Genomic DNA, 17,101 nt, shown 5'->3' with positions numbered 1-17,101 from the left:
ACGCAAAGCAGCTGGATGAGACAACATACCTGGCATTGCATTCAGGGAATGTGCAAATCAGGTGATGGATATCTTCACAAACACCTTCAATAAAAGCCATCATCATCATACCCATGCTGAAGAATTCCTCTGTCTATTGCCTTAAGGACTATCGCCCTATAGCACTTACACCTGATTATCATGAAGTACTTTAAGAGGTTAGTATTGGACCACTTGAAAGATGGATTTCTCATATCACATGACCCTCTCAAGTTTGCCCATTGCTCAAACTGTTCCACTGAAGATGTCATATCATTTAAGCTTCATCTGGCCCTGTCCCATTTCGATAAAAGCTGAAAATGTGTGATCACTCTTTTTTTCTTGGACGGTCTCTTAAAAGGACCAGGTGGAGAATGACATTAGTCCCACTAGGTAGGAAGGAGGTATCTAATGAGTTCCAAAGCAATGGGTTGTATAAACACTCGGGTAGATGAATGTATATGATCTCTGGTGTCTTACAAAGGTATTGGACAAGCCATTGGCTTGGAGGCAAGTGTGAATTTGTGCTCAGGAACCCAAATTGTGGCAGTTTACACAGATAGGGAAAATGTAGAAAAGTATAATTTAATTGTAAGAGCACTTGTGAAGCTAGTAATTGTGCGGATTGGTTCCAAATAAAGGGAGTTAGTAAAAGGAGCAGTTATAAAAAAATTCCTGCATTAGACTGTTATACTCAGTTTAATGTCTAAGAAAGGCGGCACGGTGGCACAGTGGTTGCGCTGCTGCCTTGCAGTTAGGAGACCCGCGTTCGCTTCCTGGGTCCTCCCTGCACGGAGTTTGCATGTTCTCCCCGTGTCTGCGTGGGTTTCCTCCTGGTGCTCCGGTTTCCTCCCCAGTCCAAAGACATGCAGGTTAGGTGCATTGTTGATACTAAATTGTCCTTGGTGTGTGTGTGCCCTGCAGTGGGCTGGCGCCCTGCCCGGGGTTTGTTTCCTGCCTTGTGCCCTGAGTTGGCTGGGATTGGCTCCAGCAGAACCTCGTAGTTAGGATATAGCGGGTTGAATAATGGATAGATGATGGATGGATGAATGTCTAAGATGACAGCAGAATTTTGCTGATGATAAAGCAGGAAGTATGATTGAAGATGCAATACACACTAATGGGGGGACTGACTAACTACACACTTAAAATTAACAGATCTTGATGTGCAGCGAAGGTACACAAGTAAGAAAGAGTGCGGCGAGTTCAGAAAGATAAAAATGCTTCTAAAAGGTTTAACAATGTGCTTTCAATGGTTTCATAGAGTGACATGTTTGAGAAAAATGTTGCAAGTAATTAAACATGTTAAAGGAATACTCAGTGTATCTTAAAATGTCACATTATGATTAAGTAATGATGTGTGAATGTGACTTCTTAGTCTGAAATATTAAAGTATTAACTCTTTAAGGGCTGAATATTTTTTCCAAAAAACTCAGTTTTCTGAAAAGCACACAAAGCAATGGATTTCACCACATGAATCAACATGAAACCTCTGTTGCTACGTGCCATGGCTGCTGTTGGTTTATGTTTGGCATCTCTGGTGGCAGTGGCTGTGAGGGGGCACCTCGATGGACAGCAGGAATGCACAGTGGGCCTGCTGCCTGGCTGTCTTCACACAGCAGGTGGTTTGTAGTGGCGGTTGCAGTGTAACACGATATGTGGTCGCCCTCCCAGGTGAACACTGCTGTAGGTGCATCAGCTACATGAAAGTGTTCAGCCCCACAATCAGCTGGGGGCCAATCAGATGATGCTGGTACCTCACTTTCATTTTCGATATCCATCTCCAGATCACTTGCATCAGAGTCGGAGTCTGACAAGTCACAGTTCTATTCAACGAAATTGCGTAAAATGTCTATGGAGTATTTTGCTTTGCACATTCGCTTTGGTCTTTCGCCAGATGTCGGTGCCATTTTAGAGGTTGTTTGCTCTTTGCTACTCCTTCACCCGTAGGGAATCGAGGTTAAATTAACAAAGCTATGTAACTTTCCTTCTAGCAAAGAGAGTTGAACTAAAACATAAGGGTGATTTTTGTTGCAGTTTACTGGTGATCCCCGTCCTCTACCCCTGAATTTTGACAAAAGTTGACATCAGCCCTAAAAGAGTTAAAGTAGCTCGCAAACAATTTGAACTATTGACCTGAAATTTGGTACACATATACTACATGACGTCTACTGTCTGCTTTTGGGGTGATGATTTTTATTTTATTTTATTGTAGAATCAACTCTCATCAGTGGCCAGCAGGGTGCCGTTCTCATTCTCCACCACCTTATAATAATAATAATAATAAGAAGAAGAAGAAGAATTAATATCATGGTGTCTTGGGTCTAAGTAATACAGAAAATAGCCAAGCAAAGTAATAACTGGGCACAAAAGAGATGGAGCTTCTTATGCAAAGAGTTGCTGATTATGTAGTTTGTGAATTAGAAAGCCCAGATACAAACCAAAGATCCTGGGTTCATGGTGTGGGGCAAATGAAATTGAAAAGGCCAGTGACTTGCATTAATGAAAACAGTGATGACGTCTTCCAAAAGGAGAAGTGACAACTACTGTCAGCATGTATACCACCTGTCTTTAGTAGAAAACAAAGGTGGTAGCCTAGTACAGAGCCACAGCTGGGTTTAAAGCAGAGTATGGTTGTTTAAATAAGGACTCTATCTCTGGTCATTGTTATATACATCTTTGGCAACATAAATTAGTAACTTTTGAAGTTTTTGAAGTAAATACTTTTGCTGTCTGTGTCACTACCAACGTTACTATTTTATGGTCTGATTGCTGAAGAAACACAGGACTAGGTACATTTTTGTGAACATAATATAGCTAAAATTTACTGGATAAGAAGCAAATCAAATTGTTAATTTAAAACACATGAAATACAACATTGATCAAGTAGTTGTTAACAATATTTTATCATGATGCTTAGAACTAAAATGGGACACAATTCTGAGATTTGGAAAGGTAAAAATGTATCTAATACCATTATCACACGCATGATTCATGCAATTAGAAACAGAAAGAATTAAAGTATAAAAAAGTAGGTCATCTTCAAATCATAGTGAGACTTCTTTGAAAACTAGCCAGCCTATTGTAACTGCATAGACAGCCCACTTTTACCTTTTCACAAGGTCTCCTAAGTGGAAAAGTGAAAGGGTCAGGCAAAAATTAAAATGAAGAGAAGGGATACTGATATAAAATGAAAAAACAAAAATGATAACAGAATTATGGAGCTCTGGACAGAAGTCCAGAATAATGAGTGGTACAAGTGGACAGCTTACACAGCCAAATATATGGGGAGCATTATTGGTCAAGGCAGGTTTTATAAAAAGGTGTTGCACTTTTGTGTTTTTGTCTTCTGTTTTGCTCCTTATTACTTCTCTTCAGAACTCTTATTGTCAGAATTACTATCCACCAAACAACTTTACAAATTACTGACCAGCAAGTCATGGATGCATATCACAATCTTGTTCTTTCCTCTGACACAACAATAAGATAAGATGAAGAACTCCTGGGTGTATAGTGCTGGTAACCTCTCCCCAGGAGATGACCTTCTACGGTGCATAAAGTACCTGGATTGGAACAGTGCTCATGGAGGATTTTGTCTTCCGATGAAGAAAAAGGACTTTGATATATGTTTATGTTTGATTTTGATTTTCCACTTCTATTTGCTGTTGTTGGTTTTATATTGATTTCATTTTATTGATTTGTGCAATTATTAATGACTAGCAAAATACCTGCGCTTCACAGTGGAGAAGTAGTGTGTTAAAGAAGTAATGAAAAAGAAAAGGAAACATTTTGAAAATAACGTAACATGATTGTCAATGTAATTGTTTTGTCACTGTTGTGAGTGATGAGTGTTGCTGTCATATATATATATATATATATATATATACACACACATATAAACATATATACATATATATATATATATCCATACATATCCATACATATATACATATATATATATATATATATATATATATATATATACACACACATATATATACATATATACACATACATCCACATATATATACATATTGTGGAGCCGACAAGGACACAGACAGGCGGACATGTTATTTGTCACCACCACATGTATTTTATTTACAAATATATACAATAATTATAAATGGTCACTCAGACCCAGTTCGTGCACAATACCAAAAAACACTCTATCCTGGCTACAAATGCCTCTTCTTCGGGCTGCCTCCACACCTCTCTCGTGCCTCGTCCTGCTTCCACCCGACTCCAGCCTTGAATGAAGGGAGACTTTTATCCTCTCCCAGACGAGCTCCAGGTGGCTCCCGGCATTCCCTCGTTGGCCACGCCCCAGCGTGGCGGAAGTGCCGGCCTCAGCGTCCTGGTGCGGAAGTGCCGGCTGGGGGCTTCCATGCCCTTAGCCCGTGGCCCCCAAAGCAACCAGGAAGGCGGCCCGCACGTGATCCAGGGTGGGCGCAGACTCACATCCGGTCCCTCACGGCGTCCCGGCCGGGTCATTGCCCCTGGCATCCCTGACAATATATATATACATATCTACATATATACACATACATATACATACACACACATATATACACACACATATATACACACAAATACATATATATATACTGTCACGCACGCACGAATAGGAGACCGCGGACAGACCTTAAACCACTTTGGAAGACGTTCGCCAGCAGGGAGTGGCGGGATACTAACCTTTCTCCTTTGATTTCTTCCAGGAAAAAAGACGCTCCGCCATCATAAGCCTTCCCGCAGTACGCTTACTTTCACCCTTCCTCCGCCATCTTTCCTGACGTCATCAGTCCCATCCTCCCTCACGGTTCCTTCCCAGCATTCCTCCACTTACGGCTCCTCCTTTATAAAATGGCCGCCGACGCCTAGAATGGATGCATATGAACTTGTTTGTGTTTATGTTTTTTGAATTGTGGATTGTGCTTATTGTTGCATTTTTTACAGTGGCGTAGCCGGCAGGATTCAAGTCCGAGAAAGATGACAGAAGGACAAGACCTCAACACAGTGCTGCAGGGGATGAACGTTCAGATCCTGGCCCTGCAGCAAGCGCAAGCCGCTACCACCTGGGAGTTGGAGGAAACGAAGGCCAGGTTGGCAGAAGCCCAGAGGGTAAGGCCCAATCCGCCTCGTCCAACGCCCCGCCTCTGGTGCCTATGACAGAGATGGACGACATTGAATCCTACCTGGGCATATTCGAATGGATGGCCACCCGGAACGAGGGGCAGCAGTCCGAGTGGGCGTCCATTCTGGTGCCCTACCTGAAGGGGCCTGCGCAGCGGGCTTATTATGATCTCCCCGAGGAGGAGGCCGCGAGTTACGACCTCCTAAAACAGGAGATCCTGGCACACAACGGCATCACGCTGGGCCAGCAGGCGAACGAATGGCGGAGCAGGCAGTTCGACCCGGAAAAGCCGGCCCGAGCACAGGCCTTCGACTTCTGGGGGAAGATGGGACACTGGCTATGGCCCGAAGGTCCCCAAGCCCAGAAGGTCGTGGAACAGGTGGCCTGTGAGGGCCTGGTGAACGCGTTTCCAAGCTCCCTCGCCCAGCAGGTCCGGCGCCACCCCTATAAGGATATGCCAGGCCTCCTGGAAGTCCTAGAGCATCAGCTCACGGTCTACCAAGCCAGGGGGTCGGAAAGGCACGCTCGTGGGAACCGACAGGGACGGGCGGACACCCCTGAGCCCTCTCGACGCGCTGCGGAACCGCTGCAAAGGCCCAAAGAAAAGCCGGCTTTCCCGCGCTGTTAGAAGTGCGGTGAGACCGGTCACCTACTGCCGACCTGTCCCCTCAACACCACCTCGGAACCGATGGACTGCACCTGGGCCACCGCGGAAAGGTACTGTACTCCGTCGCACCCGCTGGCAAGTCCAAACACGGGAGTGGTGTTATTGAATGGGCACTCGGTGGTGGCTCTGTTTGACTCCGGCAGCAACATTACCATTGTCGTCGCCGTTATGTATTACCGCGACAGTGGCTTAAGCAACATTTGCAAGTCACTTGTGTGCATGGGGAGACCAAGTGATACCGTTCCGCTCGCTGTTACATCTCCTAGAAGGGGCAGTTGTCTAATTTGGTGGTCGCTGTGTTGCCCGAACCCCCCTATCCAGTGATTTTGGGACAAGACTGGTCACACAGAAATTGCGGTAAGACACACACCGCTCCCGGGGCCTCACTGGGTCTGGCTATGAGGGGTCGAGGCGCCCTTTCCGCGGTCTCCACGCCGTGCTCTGGGGTATCCGCCGGAGAAGGGACGAGCCAGGGAACGCTTCCGCTAACCCACTCACAAGACCCCCTGTGCAACTTGGACCATCAATTTCGGTCCATGCCTGCCTCATTTAAAAGGATGCAGTGGAATGACGATTCCCTGCGGTTTGCCCGGAATGCGATTGTTCTTCCAGGCAGCTCACAAGCTGACGGTTCCATGCCACGCGAGCCCTTCTTTGTTCTGGAGAATGATCTGCTGTATCGGGTGGCAACCCACGAGGGCGAGGTGCGGAAATTGTTGCTAGTGCCGCATACCTTCCAGCGGGAGGTATGTGAACTAGCTCACGCTCACCTCCTAGGCGCCCACCTCGGGGCAGAAAAAACTGGCCCGGGATCAACGAGGAGGCTTCTTTCAATCCTGTCCGGAATGTCAGATTCGCCAGATTCCTAGGAAGGACCGCGCTCCTCTTGTCCCAATACCCCTGATAGATATCCCTTTTGATAGAATAGGGGTGGATTTAGTAGAACCCCTGGAACCCTCAAACCGTGGCCATAAGTACATATTGGTCATGGTGGATTACGCTACCCGATACCCAGAGGCGGTTCCCCTGCGCTCCGCTAACACAAAAAATATTGCACGGGAATTAGTCAACCTATTCTCTAGAGTGGGTATCCCCAAAGAAGTCTTCACGGACCAGGGTACACCCTTCACCTCAGATACGTTCAGGGAGGTTGCCAGATTACTGCGAATAAAGCACCTGAAGACGTCTGTCTACCACCCTCAAACAGATGGGCTGGTGGAGCGCTTTAATCAGACGCTTAAACAGATGCTCCACAAGGTAGTCAACGCCGATGGCAGGAATTGGGACCAGCTCCTACTGCTTGTGCTTTTTGCTTACAGGGAAGTGCCCCAGGCCTCTACGGGCTTCTCCCCTTTTGAATTATTGTACGGGCGACAACCCCGAGGACTTATAGACATACTAAAAGAGGGTTAGGAGGCTGAGGCCCTTCCCTCCTCCAATATATTGGAGTATGTGGTGCAACTGCGCGACAGACTAGCTAAAATCAGGCCACTCCTAAACGACCACGTGACTCGTGCGCAGGCAGCGCAGGCCCGTTGTTACAACCGCAACTCCGTATGTATATATATATACATACACTCTTTGGGGTGCGAGCAACTGTTGCTGGGGGTGGCAGAATCCATCAAGGAAGAAAAATGAAAAACATTATTTGTACAAAATCTTAATTTATTTATCCATTCCTAAATAATTAAATGGGCAGGCTATTTTGTATCAGTGCAATACACTGCTTGTTAAAACGGCTGACTCCCGCTCTTACATGCAAGTCTGTGTGGATATTATGAACTATCGTATCTGTTCAAGTTCTATTTAAATTTTAAATAGAAGGAATTTTTATTTAGTCGGCAGAAATATCTTTGGTAGGAATACAAGTTAAATGTAGGCATCATTGCATACATTTTTCTTCACCATACAAATATAAAGAGTAAATTCGCCTTACATTCCAACCAAAGATATTTGTGTCAACTAAATCAGGGGTGTCAAACTCAATTGCACAGGGGGCCAAAATCCAAAACACACTTTAGGTCGCGGGCCAAACAGGATAAACATTTATTGAACACACTAAAACTAAACTTTTAAAACTTTAAAACTTTTAAAACGTAACTTTTTTGAACATAAATATGAATAAAAACAGACAGGAATATTATTCCAGAATAAATCAACTCAAACCTTAAATAACTTATAATATTTTGCTCTCCATAAAAATATATCCTGTCTAAATTATACAAGTTAGAAATAAAGTAAACGTTAAAAGAACAAACATTCAAATTTCTTTACTGTTATGTAATTTTATATAAAAAATAAACTTTTAAATATCCCAAAAGATTTTGCTCTCCATAAAAATATATCCTGTCAAAATTATACAAATTCAAATATGAACATGCTGCATAACAAAACCTGGAAATATAAATAAAATGTGTTCTTTTCAGCAATAACAAATCAAATCATTCAGTTGTCTTTGCTCATATGTCATTTTAGAGCTGGACGCCTGGCATCTTTTTTTGGCAACAAGTTCGTTTATGTTTGGTGTGAGGTTCTGTGTTGTGGAGATTCTCAGGATGGACTGCAGGTGCTCATCAGTGAGGCGACTCCTGTGTGCTGTTTTGTTAGTCTTTATCACTGAGAAGAGCTTCTCACACAGATATGTGCTACCAAACATGCACAAGGTTCGAGCCACATGTAGACGGAGCTGGAGCATTTCTGCGGGAATGGAGTGAATAAACTGTGCGGGCCCTGCAGTATCGTACTTTGCCTTCAGTGTGCCATTACACTGCAGCTCAATCACATCCATCTCAATCTGCACAGGTGCAGTTTCCACATCGACGGCAAATGGGTTGAAAACAACTCAAAATTCTTTTTTTGTTCTTCAAAGTCACCAAAGCGCCGTGCAAACTCAGTGCGCAGTGCGTTCAGTTTATCAACAAAGTCTATATTTGGGAACACCGTAGTGCCGACTTGGTTCAACATTACTTGGCAACAGGGAAAGTGGGGCAAGTTGCACTGGTGCATTTGTGTCTCCCATAAAAGCAGTTTCACTTGAAATCACTTTGTGATTTTTCACGGGTAAAAACGTCTGCTGAAGTGTCAGATTCTTCTTTAACTCTTCTGCTTTCTGTATCTTCTGCATTGCATTCAGGTCTTTCAGGTTATCCTGATGTTTTGTCTCATAGTGCCGTCTTAGATTAAATTCTGTAATTACAGCCACATTAGCTCCACAAATGAGACACACGGGTTTACTGGCAATGTCAGTAAACATATACTCAGCCTCCCATCGGTTTTTAAAGGCTCTATGTTCAGAATCACCTTTTCTCTTGGCATCGTGTGGCTAGCTTCGCAATAACTTGCAGCATCATAAGCTAGACTTGATTAACGCGTAAGTTGGCAAGGCAGCTGAAGCGCTGCATTATGGGATCTGTAGTTTATTGTGTTACGAGCGCTTCATATCCCCGGGCCATTAATAATAATACAGTATATAAAATGATCTTGCGGGCCGGATATAATTACACGGCGGGCCGGATGTGGCCCGTGGACCTTGAGTTTGACACATATGGACTAAATAGAACTTGAAAAGATATATTTTTTCGAATGTGATCGCGCAATTCAGATCGAGATGACGCGCACTACAGTACATCGAGCCCGCATGCTATTGTGGTTTTGCCTGCATGCCTCAATAAGTCACCCTCCCCTCACTCTTACTTTTTTACCGTTCATCTAATGAATACACTGAGTATGGCTTTACCAAAACAATCGTTGATCGCAAATAAAGTATCCATTATTCATAAAGCTTCAATTGGTGATCTGTCTTTCTGCGTTAACCAAATATTTTTTCATACGTCTTAAACCAAGGGGATGCGAGGGTAAAATGAATCGGGAAGTGCACATACATCCCTTTTCTCATCTTGGATCTACAATATAGTGGGACTTTAAGTAGTTCCAATGATAGGAATATGTAGAATTTGTACTTAATATATAATAATTTTGGGGCGGCTCAATGGCACAGCTGCCTCACAATTAGGAGACCCAGGTTCACTTCCCAGGTCCTCCCTGCGTGGAGTTTGAATGTTCTCCTCGTGTCTGCGTGGGTTTCCTCCCACAGTCCAAAGACATGCAGGTTAGGTGGGTTGGCGATTTTAAATTGGCCCTAGTGTGTGTTTGATGTGTGGGTGTGTTTGTTTGTGTCCTGCGGTGGGTTGGCACCCTGCCTGGGATTGGTTCCTGCCTTGTGCCCTGTGTTGGCTGGGATTGGCTCCAGCAGACCCCCGTGACCCTGTGTTCGGATTCAGCAGGTTGGATAATGGATGGATGGATATAATAATCTTTAAAAATCTAATACAAGTATACACATATATGAAGCAATAACAGAATGAATTATTAAAAATAATGAAAAGGATTGAGTGTAACTCAAGCGTTATCTAAATGTCTTAGAGAAGCTACCAAATGTCACTTTTCACGGTTAGAATGAGGTAAATGAGTAACAAACACCCCTCCAGAAAGCAGGGATAAACCAATGGGAAAGTCCATACACCCCTCATATTAACCGGTACTAAGATAGGACAATCTGCTATACACCCCTCTTAAGAAATAACGAATAATGAAAGAATCGACAAAAGTCAGAAATTACTGGTGGTGTTAGTTGATTGGAGGAGGTAATAAAGTTTGCATATTAAGAGTCAGATGATGTGATGTATTAGATGAGGTAATGGTAATAGAAAAGTATAAAAGAAGATGAATTGTTAAATTAATTGCTCCCTCCATGGACTGAAGCATTTGTGCATAACATTATGCAAATAAAGCAATGTTCTGCATTCTCATCTGGGCTCCATGACCGCCTTCTTTGAAGATGGAGAAAAGTTTTTTTTTCCATGACAATCTTCATTCCAGTCTAATGTCCGGTGTTCTCTGGAGCAGGTTTTCATTAAGGATATCTCTGTACTTTGCTCTGTTCAACTTTGATTCAACCCTGATTAGTCTTCCAGTGCTCTGATGCTGCCACCACCATGCTTCACCATTGCAATGGCATTGCACAGGTGATGAGAGGTACCTGGTTTCCTCCAGATGTGATACTTATTATTGAAACCAAACAATTTAATTTTTTCTAATCAGACCAGAAAGTCTTGTTTCTTATTGTCTGAGAATCCTTTAGGTGCCTTTTTACAAACTCCAAGTGGGCTTTCATATGTCATCTGGCCACTCAGTCATGAAGTCCAGATTAGTGGCGTTTTGCAGTGGTGTCTGTCCTTCTGGAAGTTCTCCCAGCTCTACGCAGGTTCTCTAAGTTTTTGGTCACCTCTCTTACCAAGATCCATCTCCCATGATTGCTCAATGTGGCTGGGCAGGCAGCTTTTGAAAGAGCTGTGGTTGTTTCCACATTTAAAAAATAATAATATTGCATTATACCTAAAAATAACATGAAGAAATTTGAAATATAGCGTAAAACAGTGGTTCTCAACCTGTGGGGTGGGCTCCCCTAGGGGGCGCGAAGTAACAAAAAGGTGGGCACGAAGATGTGAAAAAAAGAAAACAAGAATCAAAAATATGAAAAAAAAAATCTGTTGAAACCAAAACAAATTAACTTAAACTACATTCTGATACTAGAACAATAAATAAAGAGTTAGATAAATGTTGATAAAAAAATAAGTAGGTATAGTAAAATATGCATGTACATTTCAAAAAATGTTAGGGGGGGCGCGATTAAAACTGTTATGAAAACTCGGGTCGAAAATACTTAACGGTTAAGAAACGCTGGCGTAAAATACATGTAGATCAAATATGTATTTTTATGTCAATGTGCATCTTAAAACCAATGTTGTATCTCCGTTAAATAGATGACATGTTCATAATCTGGACTGCCAGTGAGAAGGACCTCTTCCATTTTCATAATGAATATAATTCTTTTCACCCCAACATAAAGGTGAAGCTGAATTACTCAAAAACAGTAGTCAGCTTCCTTGACACCACCATTCAACTGAAAGACAACACCCTTGTAACTTCTGTTTTTCACAAACCAAAAGACAGGCGGACCTACCTAAGAAGTGATAGCTTCCACCACAAGCATATACGGCGCTCCATTATTTTCAGCGAAGCAATACGATACAATCGTTTTTGCTCAGACCCGACAGACAAACAGATAAACAACTGCAGGAGCTCAGACAAGATTTCATCAGACAAGGTTATACCCCCAAAATAACAGACACTCAAATAAGAAGAGCTAATGCCATACCCAGAGACAACCTTCTGGAATATCAAAACAAAGACAACAAGAACCGCATCCCCCTTGTTGTCACCTACAATCCACATCTTGAAACACTTCGAAAAATTATAAAAGAACTTCAGCCAATGCTAAACAATGACCAAACACTGAAAAATGTATATCCTGAACCTTGCCTCCTGGCATACAGACAACCACCAAACCTGCAACCACTAATTGTCTGAAGCTCCCTAAATGAACCAACAGAACATGGCACATCTCCCTGCCTACAGAAAAGATGTAAAACGTGTGCTCACATTTATAATACAGACCGTATAGTTATACCACACTGCCGACTAGAACATCACATAAAGGGATCATTTTCCTGAAGGTCATCTAATGTGGTCTACCTAATTCTCTGCATGAAATGTCCTGACACTGTACTCTATGTGGGTGAAACTGGACAAATACTCCACCAGAGAATGAACTTACACAAATTCCACATTAAACGTGGAAACACAGATGTTCCTGTAGTGGCCCACTTCAACAGCCATAGACACTGTGAGAGGGACCTTAAAGTCACAGAGCTTATGGGCAACTTAAGAACACAGCAAGAGAGAAAAGAATGGGAAGTCAAACTCATGCTAAAATTTAATACATTACAACATGGTTTGAATAGAGACAAGAGTTTTATGGCCAGGTATGAGGATTGTTTGCATCTCTCAGACTGACACAGACAACCTGTCAACAGATCCACATTGTATTAAAAAAGCTCCAAAAGGCTTTGTTGGACATTCTAGAAAGTTGATTGTGTTCATCTGTACAATTTGCATATAATTTGCATATCATTGATCACATGGCCCATTGTGGCATTTCCGGCGCCGCATGTTAGTAGCAGCCATTTCAGCAGCTTTGTGTATGACTTTATCTTTTTACCTTTTTTTCCTCTATTTATTTATTTATTTCCTCTATTTCGCTGATCACTTCTTCCACTTTCTTTTATGTGGAATCCCTGGACACTTTTTACTATTTTTACTACTTGACATGGATTTTTACACTCCGAGACTCGCCTATTCAAGTAGTCAGCTTAAAGCACTGAGAAGAAATGCTCATGCCGGTGTGGTTCCTTATTTACCTGACGAGGTAAGAAGACGATATCGGGGCAGCCGAGCCGGTGCAAAGATAAAAGATAAGAAAAAAGCCAGGCAGCTTGAGAGAAAATGGCGTTATAAACCATCGGTGCCTTCTGTGATCCTGGGAAATGTGAACTCACTACCAAATAAGATCGACGAACTGGCTGTGCTGGTGAAAAATGTCAGAACCTACAGAGAATGCAGCTTGCTGTGTTTTAGTGAAACGTGGCTAACAACTACCATCCCAGATGCTAACGTGGAGCTACCGGGTTTAGCACAGTTAGAGCGGACAGAGACGCAAGTACCTGCGGGAAGAAGAAAGGAGGAGGACTCGCTCTCTATGTCAATACAAAGTGGTGCAACTCAGGACATGTAAACGTTAAAATCTCCAATTGCTGCAGGGACATCGAACTGTTGGCTGTAAGTTTGCGTCCCTATTACTTGCCCAGAGAGTTTGGACACGTGATTGTTGTCATTGTTTACATCCCCCCTCAAGCGAACGCGGAGATAGCGAGTGACATCATCCATTCCGCAGTTGCTAAGTTACAAACGCAGCACCCTGAGGCACTTGTGCTAATCGCTGGAGACTTTAACCATGTAACGCTGGATAAAACATTACCTGCCTTCTCCCAGTATGTGGATTGTAACACCCGGGGAAACAGGACTATTGACCTACTGTATGCAAACGTTAAAGACGCATACAGTGCCACCCCACTGCCTGCGCTTGGGAAAGCAGATCATAACCTGGTTCTGCTTCAGCCTCACTACAAACCAAGTGTGAGGGCGCTACCTACAACCACACGATCATTCAGGAAGTGGTCCTCTGAGGCAGAGCAGGCTCTGAGAGACTGCTTTGGAACTACAGACTGGGATATATTGCTGGGTCACATAGTGAGAACATTGAAGAGGCTGTTGAATGCACAACTGATTACATCAACTTCTGTATGGACATTGTAGTTCCAGTAAGAACAGTACGCTGCTATGCTAACAACAAGCCATGGATTACAAGTGACATCAAAGGCCTTTTGAACCAGAAGAAAAGGGCTTTTAAAGACGGTGATCAAAAGCACGTGCAGAAGGAACTACGAGTCCAGCTCGGGAGCAGTACAGGAGCAAGCTGGAGCAGAAGTTGCAGAATAACAGCATGTAGGAAGTGTGGGATGGGATGAAGATTATCACTGGCTGCAGCTTAAAGCGGGGTGCCACCATCGAGACAGAGGTGGAGAGAGCAAACCAAATGAACAACTTCTTTAATAGGTTTGATCACCCTAACCCACTCTCATCTCGGAGTACTGCATCCTCCAACCATCGTTCTGCTGATACCAGCTTAGGTGAGACATCCCCACCCACAATTACAGCAGCCCATGTGAGCAGAGAGCTGAAAGACTTGTGCCAGCAAAGCAGCGGTCCAGATGGTGTATCGCCACGACTGCTGAAGGCCTGTGCGTTGGAACTGGGGAGTCCTCTACAGCGCATCTTCAACCTGAGCCTGGAACAGGGGAGAGTCCCAAGGCTTTGGAAAACATCTTGTATCACCCCAGTCCCAAAGGTATCACGTCCTAGTGAGCTGAATGACTTCCGGCCTGTTGCTCTGACGTCACATGTGATGAAGACCATGGAGCGGCTGCTGCTTCACCACCTGAGGCCACAGGTCCACCACGCCCTCGACCCTCTGCAGTTCGCATACCAGGAGAAGGTGGGAGCAGAGGATGCCATCATCTATATGCTACACCGATCCCTCTCCCACTTGGACAGAGACAGTGGTGCTGTTAGAATTATGTTTTTGGACTTCTCTAGTGCCTTCAACACCATCCAACCTCTGCTCCTTAGAGACAAGCTGACTGAGATGGGAGTAGATTCACACCTGGTGGCATGGATTGTGGACTATCTTACAGACAGACCTCAATATGTGCGTCTTGTGAACTGCAAGTCTGACATTGTGGTCAGCAACACAGGAGCACCACAGAGGACTGTACTTTCTCCGGTCCTGTTCAGCCTATATACAGTACATCAGACTTCCAATAAGACTCAGAGTCCTGCCACGTGCAAAAGTTTGCTGATGACACTGCTATTGTGGGCTGCATCAGGAGTGGGCAGGAGGAGGAGTACAAGAAGCTAATCAAAGACTTTATTAAATGGTGCGACTCAAACCACTTACACCTTAACACCAGCAAGACCAAGGAGCTGGTGGTGGATTTTAGGAGGCCCAGGCCCCTCATGGACCCTGTGATCATCAGAGGTGACTGTGTGCAGAGGATGCAGACCTTTAAATATCTGGAAGTGCAGCTGGATGACAAATTGGACTGGACTGCCAATACTGATGCTCTGTGTAAGAAAGGTCAGAGCCGACTATACTTTCTTAGAAGATTGGCATCCTTCAACATCTGCAATAAGATGCTGCAGATGTTCTGCCAGACGGTTGTGGCGAGTGCCTTCTTCTACGCGGTGGTTTGCTGGGGAGGCAGCATAAAGGTGAAAGACGCCTCACAGCTGGACAAACTTGTTAAGAAGGCAGGCTCTATTATAGGAGTAAAGTTGGACAGTTTAACATCTGTGGCAGAGCGACGGGCATTAAGCAAACTCCTGTCAATCATGAAGAATCCACTGCATCCACTGAACAGTGTCATCTCCAGGCAGAGGAGCAGCTTCAGCGACAGACTTTTGTCACTGTCCTGCTCCACTGACAGACTGAGGAGATCGTTCCTCCCCCACACTATGCGACTCTTCAATTCCACTCGGGTGAGTAAATGCTAACATTACTCAAAGTTATTGTCTGCTTTATTACTCAAAGTTATAAAGCTATTGTCTGCTTTTACATGCATTTTTATTACTATTTAATTTAATATTGCTTTGTTTTGTTTTTGTATCAGTATACTGCTGCTGGATTATGTGAATTTCCCAATGGGATTAATAAAGTATCTATCTATCTATCTATCTATCTATCTATCTATCTATCTATCTATCTATCTATCTATCTATCTATCTATCTATCTATCTATCTATCTATCTATCTAGTCAATGGTGCTAGTTTCGGCCATTATGCAAAGGTACTGTTCAGGTTGTAGAAACCTGCAGTCAACTGAGACTGAGGAAGTCACTTGGATGAGTGATGAAACGTATCTCCCTTGGAAAAAAACTATGTCCAGATGAACAGAATCAACTTTCTAGGATTTCCTTACCTGGATTATTGAGCATGCATCGAGACACTTTGATGGACAGTTATCTTATCCAAAGATCTTGACCATACATTGTTCTTCTCTCTTGTTAAATGAACCTGAAGGAGTCTATTAATTTTTTACATTTAAGATTTCTCATTTAAAGATTTACCAATGTTGTTTCTTGTCCTAGTGTGTATATAAACACAGGGAACTCCAGTTTCTGTATTACATCTCACCTGAAGAAAAGGCCTGAGTTGCTTTGAAAGTCTGCATATTGTAATCTTTTTAGTTAGCCAATTAAAGGTGTTATTCTGCTTGACTTTTCACTACATTCATAATGGCTAACACGGTACACCATAGTACTACAGTAAAAAACTCTCAAAACATCAAATTACAGGCAGAAATTCAGCAATAAATCAAGCACATAACCAACATATTTAGGTAGCATCTTTATTATTTAAATGATTCCCTTTGCTTTTCTTAAATATTTGGCTTGTAAATGAAATTGTGAACTTATTGCATATGTCATAAAAACAATTTGGTGCTGTTCCAATTGAAAATGAAACTGTTCGTATCAGATCACAGTCTTTACATGTTTACAGAGGAGTTCACATTTGTATTAACTTTAATATCACTAACCCTTAACAAAGAGTCTTCATCATTTGAGAATATCTCCCATGTACTGTAAAATAGTATTTTTTGCCAATCGTATACAGGAATGCATATTGAAAGTCAGAAGGGATTTTTCATCAGAATAATTTAAAATATTTCACTACAACTGTGGCTAGGGCTAGTTATATAATAAGCTTT

This window comes from Polypterus senegalus, chromosome 3, assembly GCF_016835505.1.
Source record: "Polypterus senegalus isolate Bchr_013 chromosome 3, ASM1683550v1, whole genome shotgun sequence".
Taxonomy (NCBI): Eukaryota; Metazoa; Chordata; class Cladistia; order Polypteriformes; family Polypteridae; genus Polypterus; species Polypterus senegalus.
This window is presented reverse-complemented; position numbering follows the sequence as displayed.